At 39.3% G+C, this 21,279-nt stretch overlaps 1 protein-coding gene across 2 annotated transcripts in view; it reads left to right on the plus strand.

The window, feature by feature from the left end:
• The window catches only part of mid2 (midline 2), a 367,099-nt gene that overhangs the window by 58,125 nt on the left and 287,695 nt on the right, over window positions 1-21,279 (plus strand). Inside the window, exon 1 of one of the 2 annotated variants that reach the window (XM_061930300.1) lies at window positions 14,406-14,525. The exons of the other annotated variant lie outside the window; for it this stretch is intronic. The gene's annotated coding sequence lies outside the window, so the exon portion shown is untranslated. Of the gene's footprint in view, window positions 1-14,405; window positions 14,526-21,279 lie in introns of those variants that run through there. 2 annotated transcript variants of the gene reach the window in all.

Genomic DNA, 21,279 nt, shown 5'->3' on the forward strand with positions numbered 1-21,279 from the left:
GACTGTGAGCCCGCTTTGCAACCTTAATGGCACGGTTCAGGTTAGCTCTGGCTGATTTTAATGCCTTCATGTCGCCAGACTTGAAAGCCTTGTTTCAAGCCTTCAGCATTGCACGTACCTCACTGTTCATCCAGGGTTTCTCGTTGGCCCGTGTGGGGATGTTATTGATCACACTGACATCCTCCATGCACTTCTGAATGTATGCGGACACAGACTCTGCATACTCCTCCACACATGTGTCGTGATTTTCGGTGGCGACTGCTTTGAATATGTCCCAGTCTGTGGTTTCGAAGTAGTCTTGTAATGCTGACATTGCTCCCTCTGGCCAGGTCCTCATCTGCTTCACTGTAGCTTGCTTCCTGATCAGCAGGGGCTTGTATGCAGGAATTAGCATCACAGATAGATGGTCTGAGGAGCCGAGGTGGGGGCGTGGTGCAGCTTTATACGCCTGTTTAATATTACTATAACTAAGTCCAGCTTGCTTCCACCCTTGGTTGCAAAATTCACATATTGATGGAAATGAGGGAAAACTGTTTTCATGTTAGCTTGATTAAAATCCCCTGCCACGATGAAAACTCCCTCTGGATGTGTAGTTTGAATAATTCTGCCACACCTAGTGTGTGTGTGACAATCATTGGTACTTTAACTTTACTTTAACTTTATATGCAAACACCACCGCCTCGGGATTTACCAGTGAGAGTTCTACTCCTGTCCGACCGAAACATAGTTAGCCCCTCGATGCTAACTGCCTCGTCGGGAACGGATGGTTTCAACCACGTTTCTGTTAAAAATATGGCGCTGCAGTCTCTCATCTCGCGTCTTGCATATAAATCCAGCTTCAGGTAGTCCAGTTTGTTCTCCAGGAAGCGGACGTTTGAAAGCAGGATGAAAGGAAGCGGCGTTCTGTGGGGATTAGCCTTTAGCTTTGTTGTTAGCCCCGCTCGGCATCCCCGCTTCTGCTTCCGATCACACCGCTTACGTCTCTTACGTTGACGGTCCCCGCTGGTACTTGACTCCGCAGCTTCAAAGGCCGCTGGATGTAGCCGGCGAAGTATTCCCATGCTAGCGAGGAGGTCTAACGTACACGCATCTTTCAGTCCAAAACGGCCCAATCTATCCACATCCAGAATTGTCTGGCGGTCGTATGTGACCACAGAGTGTCCACGCTGTAAGCCAGCCATGAAATTTAAAGAATTGTCCGGTATTTTTGCCAAATTGTTCTACACTACCGCAGCCCGTCAGGGCGCCGCCATCTTGACATATAATACACTTTTTGGTCTAATTCTGCAGCCATACACCTTAGAGTAATATAATTTGAAATGTGACACATGTTAACTGTTAGCGTGCTTGTACACTAACATCAAAGTGCTAACTTTTTTTCCTAATTTTACGCTTTTTTGTCTAATTTCGCAGCCATACAGCTTGCTGTCACATAACTTGGTATTTGAAACATGCTAACTGTATGCATGTTTACGTTAGCATGCTAGCATGCTAACATTAAAGTGCTAGCTTTTTGAGCTAATTTTGCAACCGTTTCCCCTAGAGTCATATAACTTCGTATGTAACACTTGTTAACTGCTCGCATGCTATTGCTAGCATACTAACATGAACATGCTACCTTATTACCTAACTTTACATTTTTTTCTCTTGATTGGACAGCCATACACTTTACAGTCATATAACTTAGTATGTGACACGTGCTAACTGATAGCGTGCTAACGTTAGCATACTAGCATGCTAAAATTAGCAGGCTAACTTTTTTAGCTTGTTTTGCAATCGTTTACCCCAGAGTCATATAACTTGGTACGTGACATGTGTAAACTGTTCGCATGCTTACATTAGAAGGCTAACTTTTTTTTGCTAAATTTACTCTTTTTTTTCTCTAATTCCCCAGCCATACACCTTGGAGTCATATAACTTGGTATGTGACATAAATTAAATGATAAATGATAAATGGGTTGTACTTGTATAGCGCTTTTCTACCTTCAAGGTACTCAAAGCGCTTTGACACTACTTCCACATTTACCCATTCACACACACGTTCACACACTGATGGAGGGAGCTGCCATGCAAGGCGCTAACCAGCACCCATCAGGAGCAAGGGTGAAGTGTCTTGCTCAGGACACAACGGACATGACGAGGTTGGTACTAGGTGGGGATTGAACCAGGGACCCTCGGGTCGCGCACGGCCACTCTCCCACTGCGCCACGCCGTCCCTTTAATTAACTATTATCATGCTCACGTTAGCTTGCTAGCATGCTAATATTAGCTACTTTTGAGCTAGTTTTGCAACTGTTTACCCCAGAGTTATATAACTTGTTTTATGAAACATGCTAACTGTTATCATGCTAACATTTGCACACATGGTAAATGTTAGTATTTTTATGTAAGCATGCTAACGTTTAAGGCTAGCTATGTAGCTCATTTTGTACATTTACACCTAAAACTTACAAATTCAGACACTCTGCACCATCAAAGTACGGCGGCTTCCGGCGACACCCGGCCAGAGGTCCAGGGCACAGATAGTAAGCCCATCAAAATTTCCGCGAGAATTTTCTAGTTATTGTTGTTGTACAGGTGCCATCTACGCACCTGTCGCTGACTTCGAGGCCGGTCCTGGCACACCCCGTTCCGCTGCAGGTTCGCAGGCCACGCCCCCCTCCACATACCTCCACCGCCAGACGCAGGCCGGGAAGCCGTTGTAGGGTTGTAAAGTTAGATACCAACGGGTGATCCGCGCGTTGGCATCGTTCATGCGGTGGAGCCACTGGAGGGGTTTGTGATCCAAGCAGAGACTGAATGAGCGCGCCAGGAGGTAGTACCGGAGGGCCCCGACCGCCCACCGGATGGCGAGGCACTCCCTCTCCACGGTGCTGTACCTCGCCTCCCGATCGGAGAGCTTCCGGCTGATGTATAGGATGGGGCGGTCGACGCCCTCTACCTGCTGGGACAAAACAGCTCCCAGTCTTCTGCCCGACGCATCAGCCCGCAGACAAAACGGGAGAGAAAAATCAGGCATGTGCAGGACCAGCTTAGTTTTGACAACCGGATAGCTCTATGAAGAGTTCTGGTGGTTCCAATTTTTTTTAATTTACAGATGATTGAGGCCACTGTGCTCATCGGGACCTTCAAGGCAGCAGATATTTCTCTGTACCCTTTCCCAGATTTGTGCCTCGAGACAATCTTGTGTCGGAGGCCTACATATAATTCCTTCGACTTGATTCTTGGTTTGTGCTCTGCCATGCCCTGTCAAGTGTGTGCCTTTCCAATTCATGCCCCACAAACTAAATTAATCGCAGTTTGACTCCAAATAAGGTGTAGGATGCCCCTGAGCTCACTTTTGTGCTCCATTACCAAGGCTGTGAATACTTATGTACATGTGACTTCTTAGTTTTTAGTTTTTTTTTAAATAAATTTGCAAAAAAAATTGTAAATACTTTTTTCACATTCTCATTATGGGGTATTGAGTGTAGAATTTTGAGGAAAAAAACGGATTGATTCCATTCTGGAATAAAGCTGTAACATGACAAAATGTGGAAAAAGTGAAGCACTGTGATTACAAGAGGCTCTAACGACCAACCTGTTATGGACAATACACGCTATTGCATCTCCTAACAGTTATTAATGATAATCGCCACTTTGTATAATGCATATAATCATTAGAAAAAGAGAGTATGACTCAAAGTAATCCAAAACACACTTGTACACAATGCAAACATGAAGCAAATAATAACCATCACAGCTAATGATGACAATTGTGTTTTTACAGCTAAGGTATACTCGTAAGGAGGTGGCGGTGCTTTTCTTAAAACATCTTAACCCAGGGGTGTCCAAACCTTTTGACTTGGGGGCCGCATTAGGCCAAAAACATTTGGTCGAGCGCCGAAAGCCGACTGCATTAAAGTAACATTATATACAAATGTAGCCTAAACATTATATTAATATAATGAATAAATAATTAATAATGAGTATAATTAGATATTAAAAGTACCGTATTTTCCAGACCATAGTGCGCACCGGATTATAAGGCGCACTGCCGATGAGTGGGTCTAGTCAAGTCTATTTTCATACAAAAAGCGCACCGGATTATAGGGCGCATTAAAGGAGTCATATTATTATTATTATTTTCTAAATTGAAAACACTTCCTTGTGGTCTACATAACATGTAATGGTGGTTCTTTGGTCAAAATGTTGCATAGATTATGTTTTACAGATTATCTTCAAGCCACTTTCTGACAGTCGCTTCAGGATGTGCCGTTTTCTGGGCGGTCTTATTTACGTGGTCTACACGTATCTCTTATGTGTGACTGCCATCTACTGGTCACACTTATCATTTCACCATGTACCAAATAAAATAGCTTCGAGGTTGGTAAGCACAAGCAGAATTATTCCGTACATTAGGCGCACCTGGTTATAAGGTGCACTGTCAAGTTTTGAGAAAATTAAACGATTTTCAGTGCGCTTTATAGTAAAAATACAGTACTGTATGTGAAAGTTCGACTTCTACCCTGTTTACTTCTCCTCCTTAAATATTTGTAATCAATCGGAGATATCAAGCAGCTAATATGAGCCAAAAATCGATAAGTGTGGAGAGTGTTTAGTATTTTTCCCATCAGGCTTTGTAATGGATTTAAATGGGTGTAATTTTGAACTACCGGTATTTATGGTGTGTGAAAGTTTTTATGTTGTTCACTGAGCAGGTGATGTTATGTGTGACAATGTGTATTGACGTTTTGTGTTGGTTGCATTTTTTTTTGCACCATGACTATAGGGAAGGCTGTTTGCATTGGGCCATCCAAATAAATGCTGCACATATTTCTAATCAGAGTGAAATTAAAAGGTCATTGATCTGATATACCCACAATGTTCACCAGATGGTGCCAAAGTAGCAGCACCAATGACATAATTTATTTTTAATGAATGCAAGCTCCCTGCGCGCAATTTTCCGAATTAAACTCGAATTGAAGACGTCGGCGGACCGCACTTGGTCCGCGGGCCGCAGTTTAGACCCCCCTTGTCTTAACACTTGTATGCATGTAACAATGTAAATAACCTGTGCTATACTGACTTGTAGGGGTGTGGGAAAAATCGATTTGAATTTGAATCGCGATTCTCACATTGTGCGATTCAGAATCGATTCTCATTTTTAAAAAATCGATTTTTTAATTTTTAAATTTTTTAAATTTTAATTTAATTTTTTTAATTAATCAATCCAACAAAACAATACACAGCAATACCATAACAATGGAATCCAATTCCAAAACCAAACCCGACCCAGCAACACTCAGAACTGCAATAAACATAGCAATTGAGAGGAGACACAAACACGACACACCAAAACTAGTGAAACAAAAATGAATATTATCAACAACAGTATCAATATTAGTTACAATTTCAACATAGTAGTGATTAAAAAATCCCTCATTGACATTATCATTAGACATTTATAAAAAAATTAAAAAAAAGGAACAATAGTGTCACAGTGGCTTACACTTGCATCGCATCTCATAAGCTTGACAACACACTGTGTCCAATATTTTCACAAAGATAAAATAAGTCATATTTTTGGTTCGTTTAATAGTTAAAACAAATTTACATTATTGCAATCAGTTGATAAAACATTGTCCTTTACAATTATAAAAGCTTTTTACAAAAATCTACTACTCTGCTTGCATGTCAGCAGACTGGGGTAGATCCTGCTGAAATCCTATGTATTGAATGAATAGAGAATCGTTTTGAATCGGCAAAAAAATAATTTTTTGAATCGAGAATCGTGTTGAATTGGAAAAAAAATCGATTTTGAATCGAATCGTGACCCCAAGAATCGATATTGAATCGAATCGTGGGACACCCAAAGATTCACAGCCCTACTGACTTGTATAAGTTTAATAGTTGCAATAACCCACCCACTTACTAGTATACCTCAGAAAACCTCTCTCTCAAAAACTGCTTATTTTTGCTCAGCATAGCCTGCGGCAGAATTTATAGATGTGAAAGAAAAGATCTAGTATTTTCAGTGTAGCACTGCTTCTTTGCGGAATGCCTCACCTCGTGCAAGTCAAGTTAAAACAATACAGAGCTTAACTTTCCATAGGATTTTATCCGAAATGCTTCTTCTTCTTTGTTTACTGTCTATAAGTTGAACTACAAATAACAATACCATTAATTCTGTTATTTGAGTTGTGGCGTTGATCTGCCTAAAATCCAACACAGAACAAATTAAGTTATGTAAGTCAATACTTTTTTACTTTTATCGATTAGTGCAAACCGACTTGCGAGTTTTTCCATCATGTCGTTGAAGGCAGAGCACGAGTCCCTGCTTCCCCACTGAGACAACAATCTACAATCTTCTATTTGCCATTGTCCGCCACCAGAGTGCCCCGTCATTTTAATCCCTTTTTTTATAGTTCATAGTACCTTTTGTTTGTTTTCCCAACACATCATTATGACGTATGTGTGTCCTTTCGTTGTGAGCAACTAACTCCACTGTAAGTCTGGGGATTTGGACATGTTTCAAGGACAGAGAAGCGCTGCATTCATATTCATGCATGGTTTTCAAATGTAAACGACTACCCCGAGGATTGTGGCAGCAACTTCACTTCTCACTCCTAGAATTTTTCTTTCAGCACAGCGGTTGGAGCATCAAAGCGAACCATCGAGCGACAGTTCAATACATGTTAAAAGACTTTAAAAAAGGAATACTCTCGACTGGAGTTTATGCACCAAAACACTGCTTTCATGTGTGGCTGCAACATATAACAGCAATTATTGTAAATTACAAAGACTGTCAGTGGGCCTTTAATAAAACAGGCTGATTGTTCATTATTAACCGGCTTGTCAACGTCTTCTTCATGGCCTCCTCCCTCGTCAATGGCTGACTATGCACCAGCAATGCATCCTTTTTGACAGCCACCGTGATCAAAGAGTGGGACAAATCCCGAAAACAACATCAGGCGACGAATGAAATATTTAGATGGCGCAGAGGAAGACGTTAGGATGAGAGATCCAGTCTCCTTCTCCTCAACGTAAACTCAATGTAGGTCACAGTTTTTGGTGATCAGCTGCAAAAGTGTCTGTATTTAGCACAAAACAATGATACCCCAGTGTGACGGAAACACATGTTTGGATAGAAAACAGGGTTTAATCTGTTTTTGAGAAGCAGACTGGTCAAATCATGCCGTGTTGTTTGTCTGATTAGAGCATTGTTGATGGTTCATATTCTGATTACATCTGCTTGATGAAACACAGAAAATTACAGCAGATTGTATACAAATACTGAGCATAATAACACATTTGTGAATCAGTTTGTTAAAAGGGCAATTTTATTACATGGTTTGTCGTCTGTTATTATGTTTTTGTTAGAATACCATCTTACAAAGCGAGGTTTGGAACCCAGTCTTCATTAAAAGTGCATACAAAGAGGAAATAGTTTGCAGTGGAAGGGTCCGCAAAGGTACTGCAGGGGTTCGTATATTTGTGCGTGTGTGCGTGCGTGCGTACATACACTTATGTGTATATATATATATATATATATATATATATATATATATATATATATATATATATATATAGCAATTATTCCCTTGAAATATTGGTTTGATATACAAACCCCAAAACCAGTGAAGTTGGCACGTTGTATAAATCGTACATAAAAACAGAATACAATGATCTGCAAATCCTTTTCAACCTATATTCAATTGAATACACTGCAAAGACGAGATACTTAACGTTCGAACTGGAAATCAGTGTTATTGTTTGCAAATATTAGCTCATTTGGAATTTGATGCCTGCAACAAGTTTAAAAAAAGCTGGCACAAGTGGCAAAAAAGACTGGGAAGTTGAGGAAAGCTCATCAAATACTTATTTGGAAAATCCTACAAGTGAACGGGCTATTTGGGAGTTGGGTGCCATGATTGGGTATAAAAGAAGCTTCCATGAAATGCTCAGTCATTCACAAACAAGGATGAGGCGAGGGTCACCACTTTGTGAACAAATGCCTGAGCAAATTGTCGAACAGTTTAAGAACAACATTTCTCAACAAGGACTTTAGGGATTTCACCATCTACGGTCCGTAATATCATCAAAAGGTTCAGAGAATCTAGAGAAATCACTGCACGTAAGCAGCAAGGCTAAAAACCAACATTGAATGGCCGTGACCTTTGATCCCTCAACATCAGTGTGTAAAGGATATCACCACATGGGCTCAGGAACACTTCAGAAAACCACTGTCAGTAACTACAGTCTGTCGCTACATCTGTAAGTGAAGTTAAAACCCTACTATGCAAAGCCAAAGCCATGAGCTCATCTAAGATGGACTGATGCAGTGTGGAAAAGTGTTGTGTGGTCTGACGAGTCCACATTTCAAATTGTTTTTGGAAACTGTGGACGTCGTGTCCTCCGGAACAAAAAGGAAAAGGACCATCTGGATTGTTATTGGTGCAAAGTTCAAAAGCCAGCATCTGTGATGGTATGGGAGTGTTTTAGTGCCCAAGGCATGGGTAACTTACACATCTGTCAAGGCACCATTAATGCTGAAAGGTACATACAGGTTTTGGAGCAACATATGTTTCCATCCAGGCAACGTTATCGTGGACGCCCCTGCTTATTTCAGCAAGACAACGCCAAGCCACGTGTTACAACAGCGTGGCTTCATAGTAAAAGAGTGCGGGTACTAGACTGGCCTGCCTGTAGTCCAGACCTGTTTCCCATTGAAAATTTGTGGCGCAATATGAAGCCTAAAATTGAACAACGGAGACCCCGGACTGTTGAACAACTTAAGCTGCACATCAAGCAAGAATGGGAAATAATTCCACCTGAAAAGTTTCAAAAATTGGTCTCCTCAGTTCCCAAACGTTTACTGAGTGTTGTTAAAAGGAAAGGCCATGTTGCACAGTGGTAAAAATGCCCTTGTGCCAACTTTTTTGCAGTGTGTCGCTGCCATTAACTTGTAAGGCAATGATTATTTGCAAAAAAAAAATACATTTCTCAGTTCGAACACTAAATATCTTGTCTTTGCAGTCTATTCAATTGAATATAAGTTGAAAAGGATTTGCAAATCATTGTATTCTGTTTTTATTTACGAAATACACAACGTGCTAACTTCACTGGTTTTGGGTTTTGTACGTATTTATGTAATATTGTCGTTAAGTACACATTATATTGATCCAACAAGACTTTTTTGTGTGTGCGTGCGTGTTGACATTTAAGCTTGCTGTAAGTCGTTGTGTTCTTTCGATAAAAACAAGATTGTTAAGCAATTATTCCCCTGTTATGTTGGTTGGATATAGATACACAGTATTTATATACATTATGTCTTCAAAGTGTGCACTTTTTCTACTAAAATACCGACTTATGTCGATGCTTGAGCCATTTGTTCATGTTTACATTGATTCCTATGTGGAACTTTGCTTCACTATACAAACTTATCGGTTCACGAACCATGTTCAAGAACCAATTAAGTTCGTGAATCGAAGTTCCACTCTAACTGTCAATGTTGTCAGCATTTGAGAGGCTCTGTAAGTGTTTGCATCGGAAAAATAGATTGTTTTGTAACACGACACAAAAACAAGCAGTTGAGAGATAAGTCAGAAACCACTTTAGGACTAGTTTAATATAAAACACATTTTTAATATAAGATATATAATGTAAGTCGAGTGTTCCCATTCCACCAGTTTGATGGTCCTAGGCCTCGGAAACGTTGAAGACTCCTGGTTTACAGTCTTCGGGGCCAACATAAAGCAGTTATTTAAGCTGCTTTCATTGTCTTTTTTTCAAATAAGTTAATGCTATTCTTGCCATGTATCATTTAGACAAATTGTATTCTACCCTTTAGCAAATGATTATTACCAAAAGATACCTTTTTGTCTTGAAATAGCTGACATTTGTACAAGAAAGACGGCATGGAACAAACGTCACGGTGGGAAAAATCTTGGATGTCTGACGCGTGTGAGGTCCCGCCATAGCAGGAAACACAAAAGGAATGTGTGATAGCTTTCCTGCTGACACAAAGTGACTCTTTTGTGTTGTGGCTTTGTTGATAATGAGCAGAGATGGGTGTGTGTTGAGCTAATTTTGGAACAGCTAACCAACGCCCTCGCTCGTAAAATACTACCACCACGTTGTGTCTCCACCTAGAATAGGTGAGTTTTAACTCAACCAATATTTTTTTTAATTGTATTATTTGTACAAACCCCCAAAAAACAGTGAAGTTGGCACGTTGTGTAATTCGTAAATAATAACAGAATACAATGATTTGCAAATCCTTTTCAACTTATATTCAATTAAATAGACTACAAAGACAATATATTTAATGTTCGGACTGAGAAACATTTTTTTTTTTTGCAAATAATCATTAATTTAGAATTTAATGGCAGCAACACATTGCAAAAAAGTTGGCACAGGGGCAGTTTTACCACTGTGTTACATGGCCTTTCCTTTTAACAACACTCAGTAATCACTTGGGAACAGGAGACACAATTTTGGAAGCTTTTAAGGTGGAATTATTTTCCATTCTTGCTTGATGTACAGCTTAAGGTGTTCAACAGTCCGGGGTCTCCGTGGTCGTATTTTAGGCTTCATATTGCGCCACACATTTTCAATGGGAGACAGGTCTGGACTACAGGCAGGTCAGTCTAGTACCCGCACTCTTTTACTATGAAGCCACACTGTTGTAACACGTGGCTTGGCATTGTCTTGCTGAAAAAAGCAGGGGTGTCCATGAAAACGTTGCTTGGATGGCAACAGATGTTGCTCCAAAACCTGTATGTACCTTTCAGCATCAATGGTCCCTTCACAGATGTGTAAGTTACCCATGCCTTGGGCACTAATACACCCCCATACCATCACAGATGCTGGCTTTTGAACTTTGCGCCTATAACAATCCGGATGGTTCTTCTCCTCTTTGTTCCGGAGGACACGGCGTCCACAGTTTCCAAAAACAATTTGAAATGTGGACTCGTCAGACCACAGAACACTTTTACACTTTGCATCAGTTGATCTTGGATAAGCTCGGGCCCAGCGAAGCCGACGGCGTTTCTGGGTGTTGTTGATAAAATGGCTTTCGCTTTGCATAGTAGAGTTTTAACTTGCACTTACAGATGTAGCAACAAACTGTAGTTACTGACAGTAGTTTTCTGTGTTCCTGAGCCCATGTGGTGATATCTTTTACTTACAGATGTCGCTTTTTGATGCAGTACTGCCTGAGGGATCGAAGGTCCGTAATATCATCGCTTACGTGCAGTGATTTCTCTAGATTTTCTGAACCTTTTGATGATATTGCGGACCGTAGATGGTGACATCTCTAAATTCCTTGCAATAGCTCATTGAGAAATGTTGTTCTTAAACTGTTCGACAATTTGCTCAGGCATTTGTTCGTACCATCCTTGCTTGTGAATGACTGCGCATGTCATGGAAGCTGCTTTTATACCTAATCATGGCACCCAACTGTTCCCAATTAGCCTGTTTACCTGTGGGATGTTCCAAATAAGTGTTTAATGAGCATTCCTCAACTTCCTCAGTCTTTTTTGCCACTTGTGCCAGCTTTTTTGAAACATGTTGCAGGCATCACATTCAAATTGAGCTAACATTTGCGAAAAATAACAACGTTTTTCAGTTTGAACGTTAAGTATCTTGTCTTTGCAGTCTCTTCAATTGAATATAGGGTGAAAAGGATTGGCAAATCATTGTATTCTGTTTTTATTTACCATTTACACAACATGCCAACTTCACTGGTTTTGGGTTTTGTACTTTTGAAAGTGTATTTTGGCAAGAGCACAGTAATGCTACTTAATTGAATACTTACATTTTACTGAAGTACCTAAACTTATGAGCTCAATTAGTTCTGTGACAAAGCTCTTAACTCAAAACACTTGTAGTTCAAATCAATGCCACCAATTGAAATGAAATAAAATCGTCCCCCCCAAATTAGCACAATTTTAACATGTAACATGCCTTTTAAAGTACCAGTATAATGAAAAACCAAGTTGCCTCTTTTTTGAAGCAATCATTCATTTTGAACAACACAATACTTACAAAGTTTGTGAGTAAGCAGATATAATAAAAATAATAAGAATCTCACAGAGATTTCTGAGCCATTTTGAGAGATAATGAGCAAGCCAGTCACGGGATGTTGTAGAATTGGGAACCACAGATCCCTTCCCCATCAACAACAATGCAAAGTCTGCAGACTTAGTGAGAGCCAACAATGATTACTTTGGGAATGATGAGCTTTTTTTTTCTTTTTTCTTCCAGCTTTAGTGAAACACTAAGCACCATCTAGCAGTATAACTAAGTGCTAAACAAGAAAAAAAAACTAACTGCAAACATAATCAAACATTCACTTACTGTACAATGTCTGCCCTTACTGTGATGCCGATTGATATGATGTTCTTATTTCCCGTTTAGATGAAGAAATAACCATAATCCACACGAAGGGTTAGCAAAGTTGCAGCAGACGTTTGTCTTTGGTCTTGTCGTGTCTTTCTCCCTATCTGCTGTTATAAGTAGAATGTCACAGATGAACAACTTCTTGATTCATGGCTAAATCTTCCTATTATCCAGGTGAGAGGCATGATTTTTATTTTAAAATTAATTTTAACCAACTGATACAGCTGGAGGACACCGACTGGCTCAATGAATATAGCAACATAAGCTAGTTAGCTTAGCTCTCCGTGATCAATGCGCCGCTACAAAATGGTTTGCCTGTGTAAAGCGCTTATAATAACAATATCGCTAATATTTGGTTAATATTCAGGTCACGACATGTAAATGGAGTATTGTTGGCGGGTTTTGGATGGTTATTTAGAGGGCTTTGTGGGCATAATAGAAGTGCCCGTTGACGTAATTGTTAGCTGACTTTTTAAAATGTAATCTATAGAGGATTTTGAATGCATAAAAAAAGAAAAACATATGTGCTCTCGTCTTACATAGGGATTGTGAATAATAAACAGCACTTCTTTTTCCCGTTTTTGCGTATTTCCACCAGTATGACTGATCTGCCGACCTGTCAGTGCAGGCAAGTTCCCATCGTTCCTCATCCGACACCGAATCTACGGAAATTGTTGAAGCAATTCAAAGCAGAATACTCAAAATGGCCGCCTGAAACGTTGGCATTTTGTGGGTGTTTAGATGGTATTTTCATATACTTTGTGGATTATAAATACAATTGGATACGGTTTAACAGATACAATCAAACACAAGTCAGCATAAAGAGTCAACTTGTTTTTCTATTATCCTGGTACTTTAAAAAGAAAAACTAACTTTTAGATAACAAATATTGTATGAAAAACAAGGCAATACTATGTAGTACAAACAACTACAGCATTTTTATGATGTAATGCAGGGGTAGGGAACCTGTGGCTCTTTTGATGACTGCATCTGGCTCTCAGATAAATCTTAGCTGACATTGCTTAACACGATAAGTAATGAATAATTCCGCTGGTAATCACAGTGTTAAAAATAACGTTCAAAATATAAAACATTCTCATGCCTTTTAATGGTAAGAAGTATTTTATTTATTATTGGCTAGCTTCAGAATAACAATGTTATTAAAAAGAATGACAGACTTATTATACTCTAAAAATGTTGGTCTTACTTAAAAATGCACACAATTAGTTGGGTTGCGGGGGGTGCTGGAGCCTATCTCAGCTGCATTTGGGCGGAAGGCGGGGTACACCCTGGACAAGTCGCCACCTCATCACAGGGCCAACACAGATAGACAGACAACATTCACACTTACATTCACACACTAGGGCCAATTTAGTGTTGCCAATCAACCTATGCATGGTGCATGTCTTTGGAGGTGGGAGGAAGCCGGAGTACCCGGAGGGAACCCACGCAGTCACGGGGAGAACATGCAAACTCCACACAGAAAGATCTCGAGCCCGGGATTGAACTGAGGACTGCCCAGGACCTTCGTATTCAGTGTTAAAAAATATTATATGGCTCTCACGGAAATACATTTAAAAATATTTGGCTTTCGTGGCTCTCTCAGAGAAAAAGGTTCCCCACCCCTGATGTAATGTAATAATAATGTACAGCATCTAACTTGGAATTAGGACTCTGACACTATCTCTTTCTCTGCTTCTCCGTGAAACACACCATCAGCAGCTTCTCCATATTTGAATGGATAAATGTGCACCGTTTTATTATGCTTCAGTATAATCCCGGGCTCGGGATCTTTCTGTGTGGAGTTTGCATGTTCTCCCCGGGACTGCGTGGGTTCCCTCCGGGTACTCCGGCTTCCTCCCACCTCCAAAGACATGCACCTGGGGATAGGTTGATTGGCAACACTAAACAGGCCCTAGTATGTGACTGTGAGTGTGAATGTTGTCTGTCTATCTGTGTTGGCTCTGCGATAAGGTGGCGACTTGTCCAGGGTGTACTCCGCCTTCCGCCCGAATGCAACTGAGATAGGCTCCAGCACCCCCAGCGACCCCGAACGGAACAAGCTGTAAAACATGGATGGATGGATGGATGGATGGACTAACGTTGCTCTTTTCGAACTGCCTCGCAGAGTCAGCTTCACGGTTGGTCATATTTTTGATTATTTCTTAAATTCAATGAATACCATCCGCTCTTTCTTCTCAGCACTGTACCTCCCACTCACTTTCTCCGTTCCAATGGTTGGAAAACTAAGTTATTTTGATCTCGAGCTATAAGCTATTGGAAGCAAATAAGATCGGATGTTTTTGGGCTGATCTTATGTGCTTTAATCTGACACCTTTACAAACTATCAAAACAGCACATTGGCAGGTGAGTGCTGATAGCAAACAGAAACAAAATAGTTGTAATTATTATCATCATTTAAATGTAATGTAATACTGCTATATACATGCACTACCGAGCCACAAAGTTTTATAAAATAAAATTCTGTAATTTTTAGAGATGTTAATCTAAAAGCCCAATTCGATTAGGATTTTAGGGATGACGATTTGACTTAGAATTGATTGTCGATTCAACACAACTTCCGATTTAAAACTATTCTCAAAATATTTGGTATAAAAATTACAAAAAAACATTTTCAAATCAGGTTACAGGTTCCAAAAGCTACTTTTGGCTGCTCACGTAGGCCGTATATGTGCATCGCGTAAGTCCGGAGATGACCCAAACCTCGTTTTACTCATGGATTCTTGGAAATCATCAATTGATTTTGAAAATTTTTATGTTAATGGTTTTTTTTCCAGCACCCCATGTAGGTTTGACATAATCCTATGGCTGATGCACAAACCGGTTGGCTTTGGTCAGAGAATTGTCAGAGAGCCCAGCAGGCACAAGATATTGAATCAATGCTGAGAACTTGTTGAATTAGGTCCTGACGTTGAGCAATTCAAACATAACATTGAAACAACATGCTTTTAGTTGACGTTTAATCAATGTTGGGTTCTGACGTCCATCCATCCATCCATTTTTCACCGCTTGTCCCTTTTTTGGGGTTGTTGATATGACAATTACATGTTGGTCAGTTCCTAATCAGTATTATACAACACAAATAAAATGTTGTTTAATCAATGTTGGGTTCTGATGTTGATTTGACCATTGCAATGTAATCAATGTTAGGTTTTGATGTTGATTTGAACATTGAATTGTGGTCATTTCCCAACCAATATTATTCAACACAAATACAACGTTGAAACAACATGCTTCTTGACGACATTTATTCAATGTCAGGTTGTGACGTTGACTTGAACATTGAAATTTGGTAATTTCCCAACCAACAACGTGGATCCAACGTTACACATTCAATGTTGTCTCAGTTTACAAATACAACCATTTTGCAATGTTGTTTCAAAGTCAGATTTAAAAGACATGATTGTATAATCAACGTTATATCAACGTCTTTTGCCTGCTTGGAGAATTAAACATTAGAACAGCATAGCAATAATTCATTAAACAAGCCAAGAATGGCACCTGAAGGCTTCGATTTGCCTTTCAAACAGTTTTTTATTCCAGAAAATATATCCGTAATAAGTGTCTCAAAGCTAAGATCATCTCCATGAAGCCTTAGCCCTGTCCGACCTCACTGCTTCTTGCAGTATAATTGAATATGTTTAACCTGTGTCTTCTGTGCTCCGATCTCATTAGCTTGTGTACAGTGCGCCGTCCACATCGTCTCTTTTCACATCCTCATCAGGGTTTGATAGTCGAGAAGAAGTCGTTTCCAATTTCAATTTCAAGGTGGATGTAGTGTTGGCAGCAAACATGATTAGAGTCGTAAAGTATTAAATAGACCTTGTGCACAGATGTGAATGATCTTCTCCTTGAGGTGAGCTACTGTAGAAAAGACTGTGGTTGTTTAAGTGAGTGACTAATCCCATGGGGCAATTTGTGCTGTGGTTCGGTTCAGTGGACGAGTATAGACAGTGGTTGCACTGGGCGGGCCAGCAGGAAACAGTGGTTTGTTGTGCTGGAAAAAACAACGGAGAACAGATGTTTTGTCGAAACTCTCAATACCAGTAGCCTGGGCTAATAACATATTTTGCTCGACGATACATTGACCTACAAATTATTGCCATTATTGTTTTGAGACAAAATTAACCACTGATGTAACGATAATACATACAAAACCCAAAACCTGTGAGGTTGGCGTGGCACGTTGTGTAAATCATTAATAAAAACAGAATACAATTATTTGCAAATCCTTGTCAACCTATATTCAATTGAATACACTACAAAGACAAGATACTTAACGTTCGAACTGGTAAACCTTCGATCCCTAAGGCGGTACTGTATCAAAAACCGACATCAGATTGTAAAGGATATCACCACATCGGCTCAGGAACACTTTAGAAAACCACTGTCAGTAACTACAGTTCGTCGCTACATCTGTAAGTGCAAGTTAAAATTTGACTATGAAAAGCGAAAGCCATTTATCAACAACACCCAGAAACGCTGCCGGCTTCACTGAGCCCAAGCTCATCTAAGATAGACTGATGCAAAGTGGAAAAGTGTTCTGTGGTCTGACGAGTCCACATTTTAAACTGTTCTTGGAAACTGTGGACGTTGTGTCCTCCGGACCAAAGAGGAAAAGAACAATCCGGAATGTTATAGGCGCAAAGTTCAAAAGCAAGCATCTGTGATGATATGGGGGTGTATTAGTGCCCAAGGCATGGGTAACTTACACATTTATGAAGGTACCATTAATGCTGAAAGGTACATACAGGTTTTGGAGCAACATATGTTGCCATCCAAGTAACGTCTTTTTCATGGACGCCCCTGCTTATTTCAGCAAGACAATGCCAAGCCACATTCTGCACGTCTTACAACAGCGTGGCTTTGTAGTAAAAGTGTGCGGGTACTAGACTGGCCTGCCTGTAGTCCAGATGTGTCTTCCGTTAAAAATGCGTGGCACATTATGAAGCGTATAATACGAAAACGGAGACCGCGGACTGTTGAACAACTTAAGCTGTACATCAAGCAAGAATGGGAAATAATTCCACCTGAAAAGCTTAAAAAATTGGTCTCCTCAGTTCCCAAATGTTTACTGAGTGTTGTTAAAAGGAAAGGCCATGTAACACAGTGGTAAAAATGCCCTTGTGCCAACTTTTTTGCAATGTGTTGCTGCCAATAAATTCTAGGTTAATGATTATTTGTAAAAATAAATATACATTTCTCTTTTCGAACATCAAATATATTGTCTTTGCAGTCTATTCAAATGCCTTTATGTTGAAAAGGATTTAAAAATCATTATATTCTGTTTTTATTTATGATTTACACAACGTGCCATCTTTACTGGTTTTGGGTTTTGTAATAATAATGCATGTTTATCCTTTCAAATGCAATAAATTAGTTTTTCTTGGATATTTCAACATTGTAATTGGAATGTAAACATTTAAATCTCAAAGTCGAATAAAACAAACAATAACAATAAAATATAAAATATATTTTTTTCGAAATGCGAGCTTTTCTAAAGTATTAAATGTTACAAAACCCAAAACCAGTGAAGTTGGCACGTTGTGTAATTCGTAAATAAAAACAGAATACAATGATTTGCAAATCTTTTTAAACTTTATATTCAATTGAATAGACTGCAAAGACAAGATATTTAATGTTCAAACTGAGAAACATAATGTTTTTTTGCAAATAATCATTAACTTAGAATTGAATGGAAGCAACACATTGCAAAAAAGTTGGTACAGGGGCATTTTTACCACTGTGTACATGGCCTTTCCTTTTAACAACAGTCAGTCAATGTTTGGGAACTGAGGAGACTAATTTTTGAAGCTTTTCAGGTGGAATTCTTTCCCATTCTTGCTTGATGTACAGCTTAAGTTGTTCGACAGTCCGGCATCTCCTTTGTGGTATTTTAGGTTTCATATTGCGCCACACATTTTCAATGGGAGACAGGTCTGGACTCCAGGCAGGCCAGTCTAGTACCCGCACTCTTTTACTATGTAGCCACGCTGTTGTAACATGTGGCTTGGCATTTTCTTGCTGAAATAAGCAAGGGCGTCCATGATAACGTTGCTTGGATGGCAACATATGTTGCTCCAAAACCTGTATGCACCTTTCAGCATTAATGGTGCCTTCACAGATGTGTAAGTTACCCATGCCTTGGGCACTAATACACCCCATACCCTCACAGATGCTGGCTTTTGAACTTTGCGCCTATAACAATCCGTATGGTCCTTTTTCTCTTTGTTCCGGAGGACACAACATCCACAGTTTCCGAAAACAATTTGAAATGTGGACTCGTCAGACCACAGAACACTTTTACACTTGGCATCATTCCATCTTAGATGAGCTCGAGCCCAGCGAAGCCGGCGGCATTTCTGGGTGTTGTTGATAAATGGCTTTGGCTTTGCATAGTAGAGTTTTAACTTGCACTTACAGATGTAGTGACGAACTGTAGTTACTGACAGTGAATAGCGCGGAAGCTAGCTCTCCAATCAACTAAACAGACTCAATAACTACACGTTGATGTTTCGGTAAATTTACTGAGAAATTTGTGAAACTGAAACAATACAATAAAAATGCCGTTGTAAGTTATTAATACTAACACAGACACTTGTAATCGTGTTAGCATTTAGTTAATGCGAATTACGATAGCACGTACACATATGCATGAAAACACTCATAGAGGCATCACACATGGAACAGTTTAGTAAGTAAAAACCCTTTTAGTTATACTGTAAAACTTAGTGATGTATGAAGATTCCATACGAGTAGAAACGCTATGGACGGCAGGAAGACTGAACGCCACTTCTACTTCCAGTTGTTGAAAGCACTAAGTGGAAGGACATTGCAGCAGCTGCAGTGAGGAAATGTGTCCAAAAGATGGCACCATAGTACAAACAATAACTCTGTGTTTTTGCTTTTTTTTTTAATGAAATTATTTCTTTTATAGCCGATAGCGAAGAAAAACATCCATAAATTAGCCTCTGTGTCTTATAAGCCGCAGGGTTCAAAGTGTAGGAAGAAAGTAGCGGCTTATAGTCCGGACTTTACAGTATGTTATTTTATCATATTTTCTGGTCTATAAGCCACACCCACAAAATTTTAGAAGAAAACAAATATTGTTTCTATATATTAGCCGCACTGGACTACAAGCCACAGATATAAACATTGCAAAATTAGTTATTTACACAGTAAGATTCTGTAAATGTCATTTTTTAAATTGTTAATTGTTTAATTGTTTCTAAACAGTGCCTGTAACACTGCAGTAAAACGGCTGATCAAACAAAACAGAAGTCATCGTCATGAACCCACTAGTTGCGGAAACTCACTCTCCAATCAACTAAACAGACTCAATAACTCCATGGTGATGTTTCTGTACATTTACTGTGGAATTTGTGAAACTAAAACAATACAAGAAAAATGCCATTGTAAGTTATTAATGCTAACACAGACACTTTTAACCGTGTTAGCATTTAGCTAATGCGAATTACGATGGCACGTACACATATGCATGAAAACACTCATAGAGACATCACACATGGGACAGTTTAGTAAGTAAAAACCCTTTTAGTTATACTGTAAAACTTAGTGATGTATGAATAATTCATACGAGTAGAAACGCTATGAACGGCTAGAAGACTGAACGCCACTTCTACTTCCAGTTGTTGAAAGCACTAAGTAGAAGGAGACTGCAGCAGCTGCAGTGAGGAAATTTTTCCAAAAGATGGTGCCATAGTGCAAACAATAACTGTGTTTTTGCTTTTTTTTTAGGAAATTATTTCTATGATAGCCGTCAGCAAAGAAAAAAATCCACAAATTAGCCTCTGTGTTTTATAAGCCGCATGGTTGAAAGTGTAGGAAAAAATTTACAGTATGTTATTTCATCATATTTTCTTTACTATATTGACTTACACTTGCAAAATGTAGGCCCGTCAAAAGTTTGACTTACTTGAAAACAAGTCAACTTATTGAACTTGCTCACCATCGGCATGGAATTTATTTTTTATGACTGGACATTATAGTGTGCACAGTTCGATTCCTCTAGATGAAGCTGTAAAAAAAAAAGTGCATTGGGAAGATAATAGCCACTGCAGTCAATTTTTAATAATAACTTTAATGATCCTCTTGAAAGTTGGTTTTGTTTATTAGCTTTTTATAGTAGTGCTAAACCTGTGTGGCTTATACGTGTATAGTGTAGATAATAAAGTATGTGGATATGTTGTTTTGGAAATACGCATATTTATACCGTGTGTTTATCATAGCTCAATTTTTTGCTGCTCTGTTGATGGTCAGCTAAGACAAAAGCAACTTGGTTAACCGCTTTGTAGTCTGTCTCATCCCCATCACACTGTTCCCAATGCGGTAGCCATTAGGGTGACTCATGGCCCAGTGTGCACAGTGATAGAGGAAGCGATTAAGAGTGTGCAGCCACTTAGTTCATCGTTATGATTTTTTTTGTCAGAACGCCTAATTACTTGAATGTGTTTTACTATGAATGATGAGCTGCAATGGAGATTAATGGCAGTGTGCCTCTGTTAACTTAATCGTTCAGCTTATTTCCCATCAGGGGTCGTCGCAGCAGGTCAGGTGCATGATTTATTTGGTTTTTATGGCTAGATTTACTGAAAGGTCCCATTTTATACTATTTTCCAACAATTTCAAATGAGGCTTAGTGTAAGGGTGGGGAAAAATATCGATATGGAAATAAATTGCAATACTTTTTCTAACAATACACAGTAGAACCTCGATTTACGAACTTGATCGGTTCTTCAACTGGGTTTGTAAATACAAAACCCAAAACCAGTGAAGTTGGCACGTTGTGTCATTTGAAAATAAAAACAGATTACAATGATTTGCAAATCCTTTTCAACTGATATTCAATTGAAT

Source organism: Nerophis lumbriciformis, linkage group LG36 (assembly GCF_033978685.3).
Source record: "Nerophis lumbriciformis linkage group LG36, RoL_Nlum_v2.1, whole genome shotgun sequence".
Lineage (NCBI taxonomy): Eukaryota > Metazoa > Chordata > Actinopteri > Syngnathiformes > Syngnathidae > Nerophis > Nerophis lumbriciformis.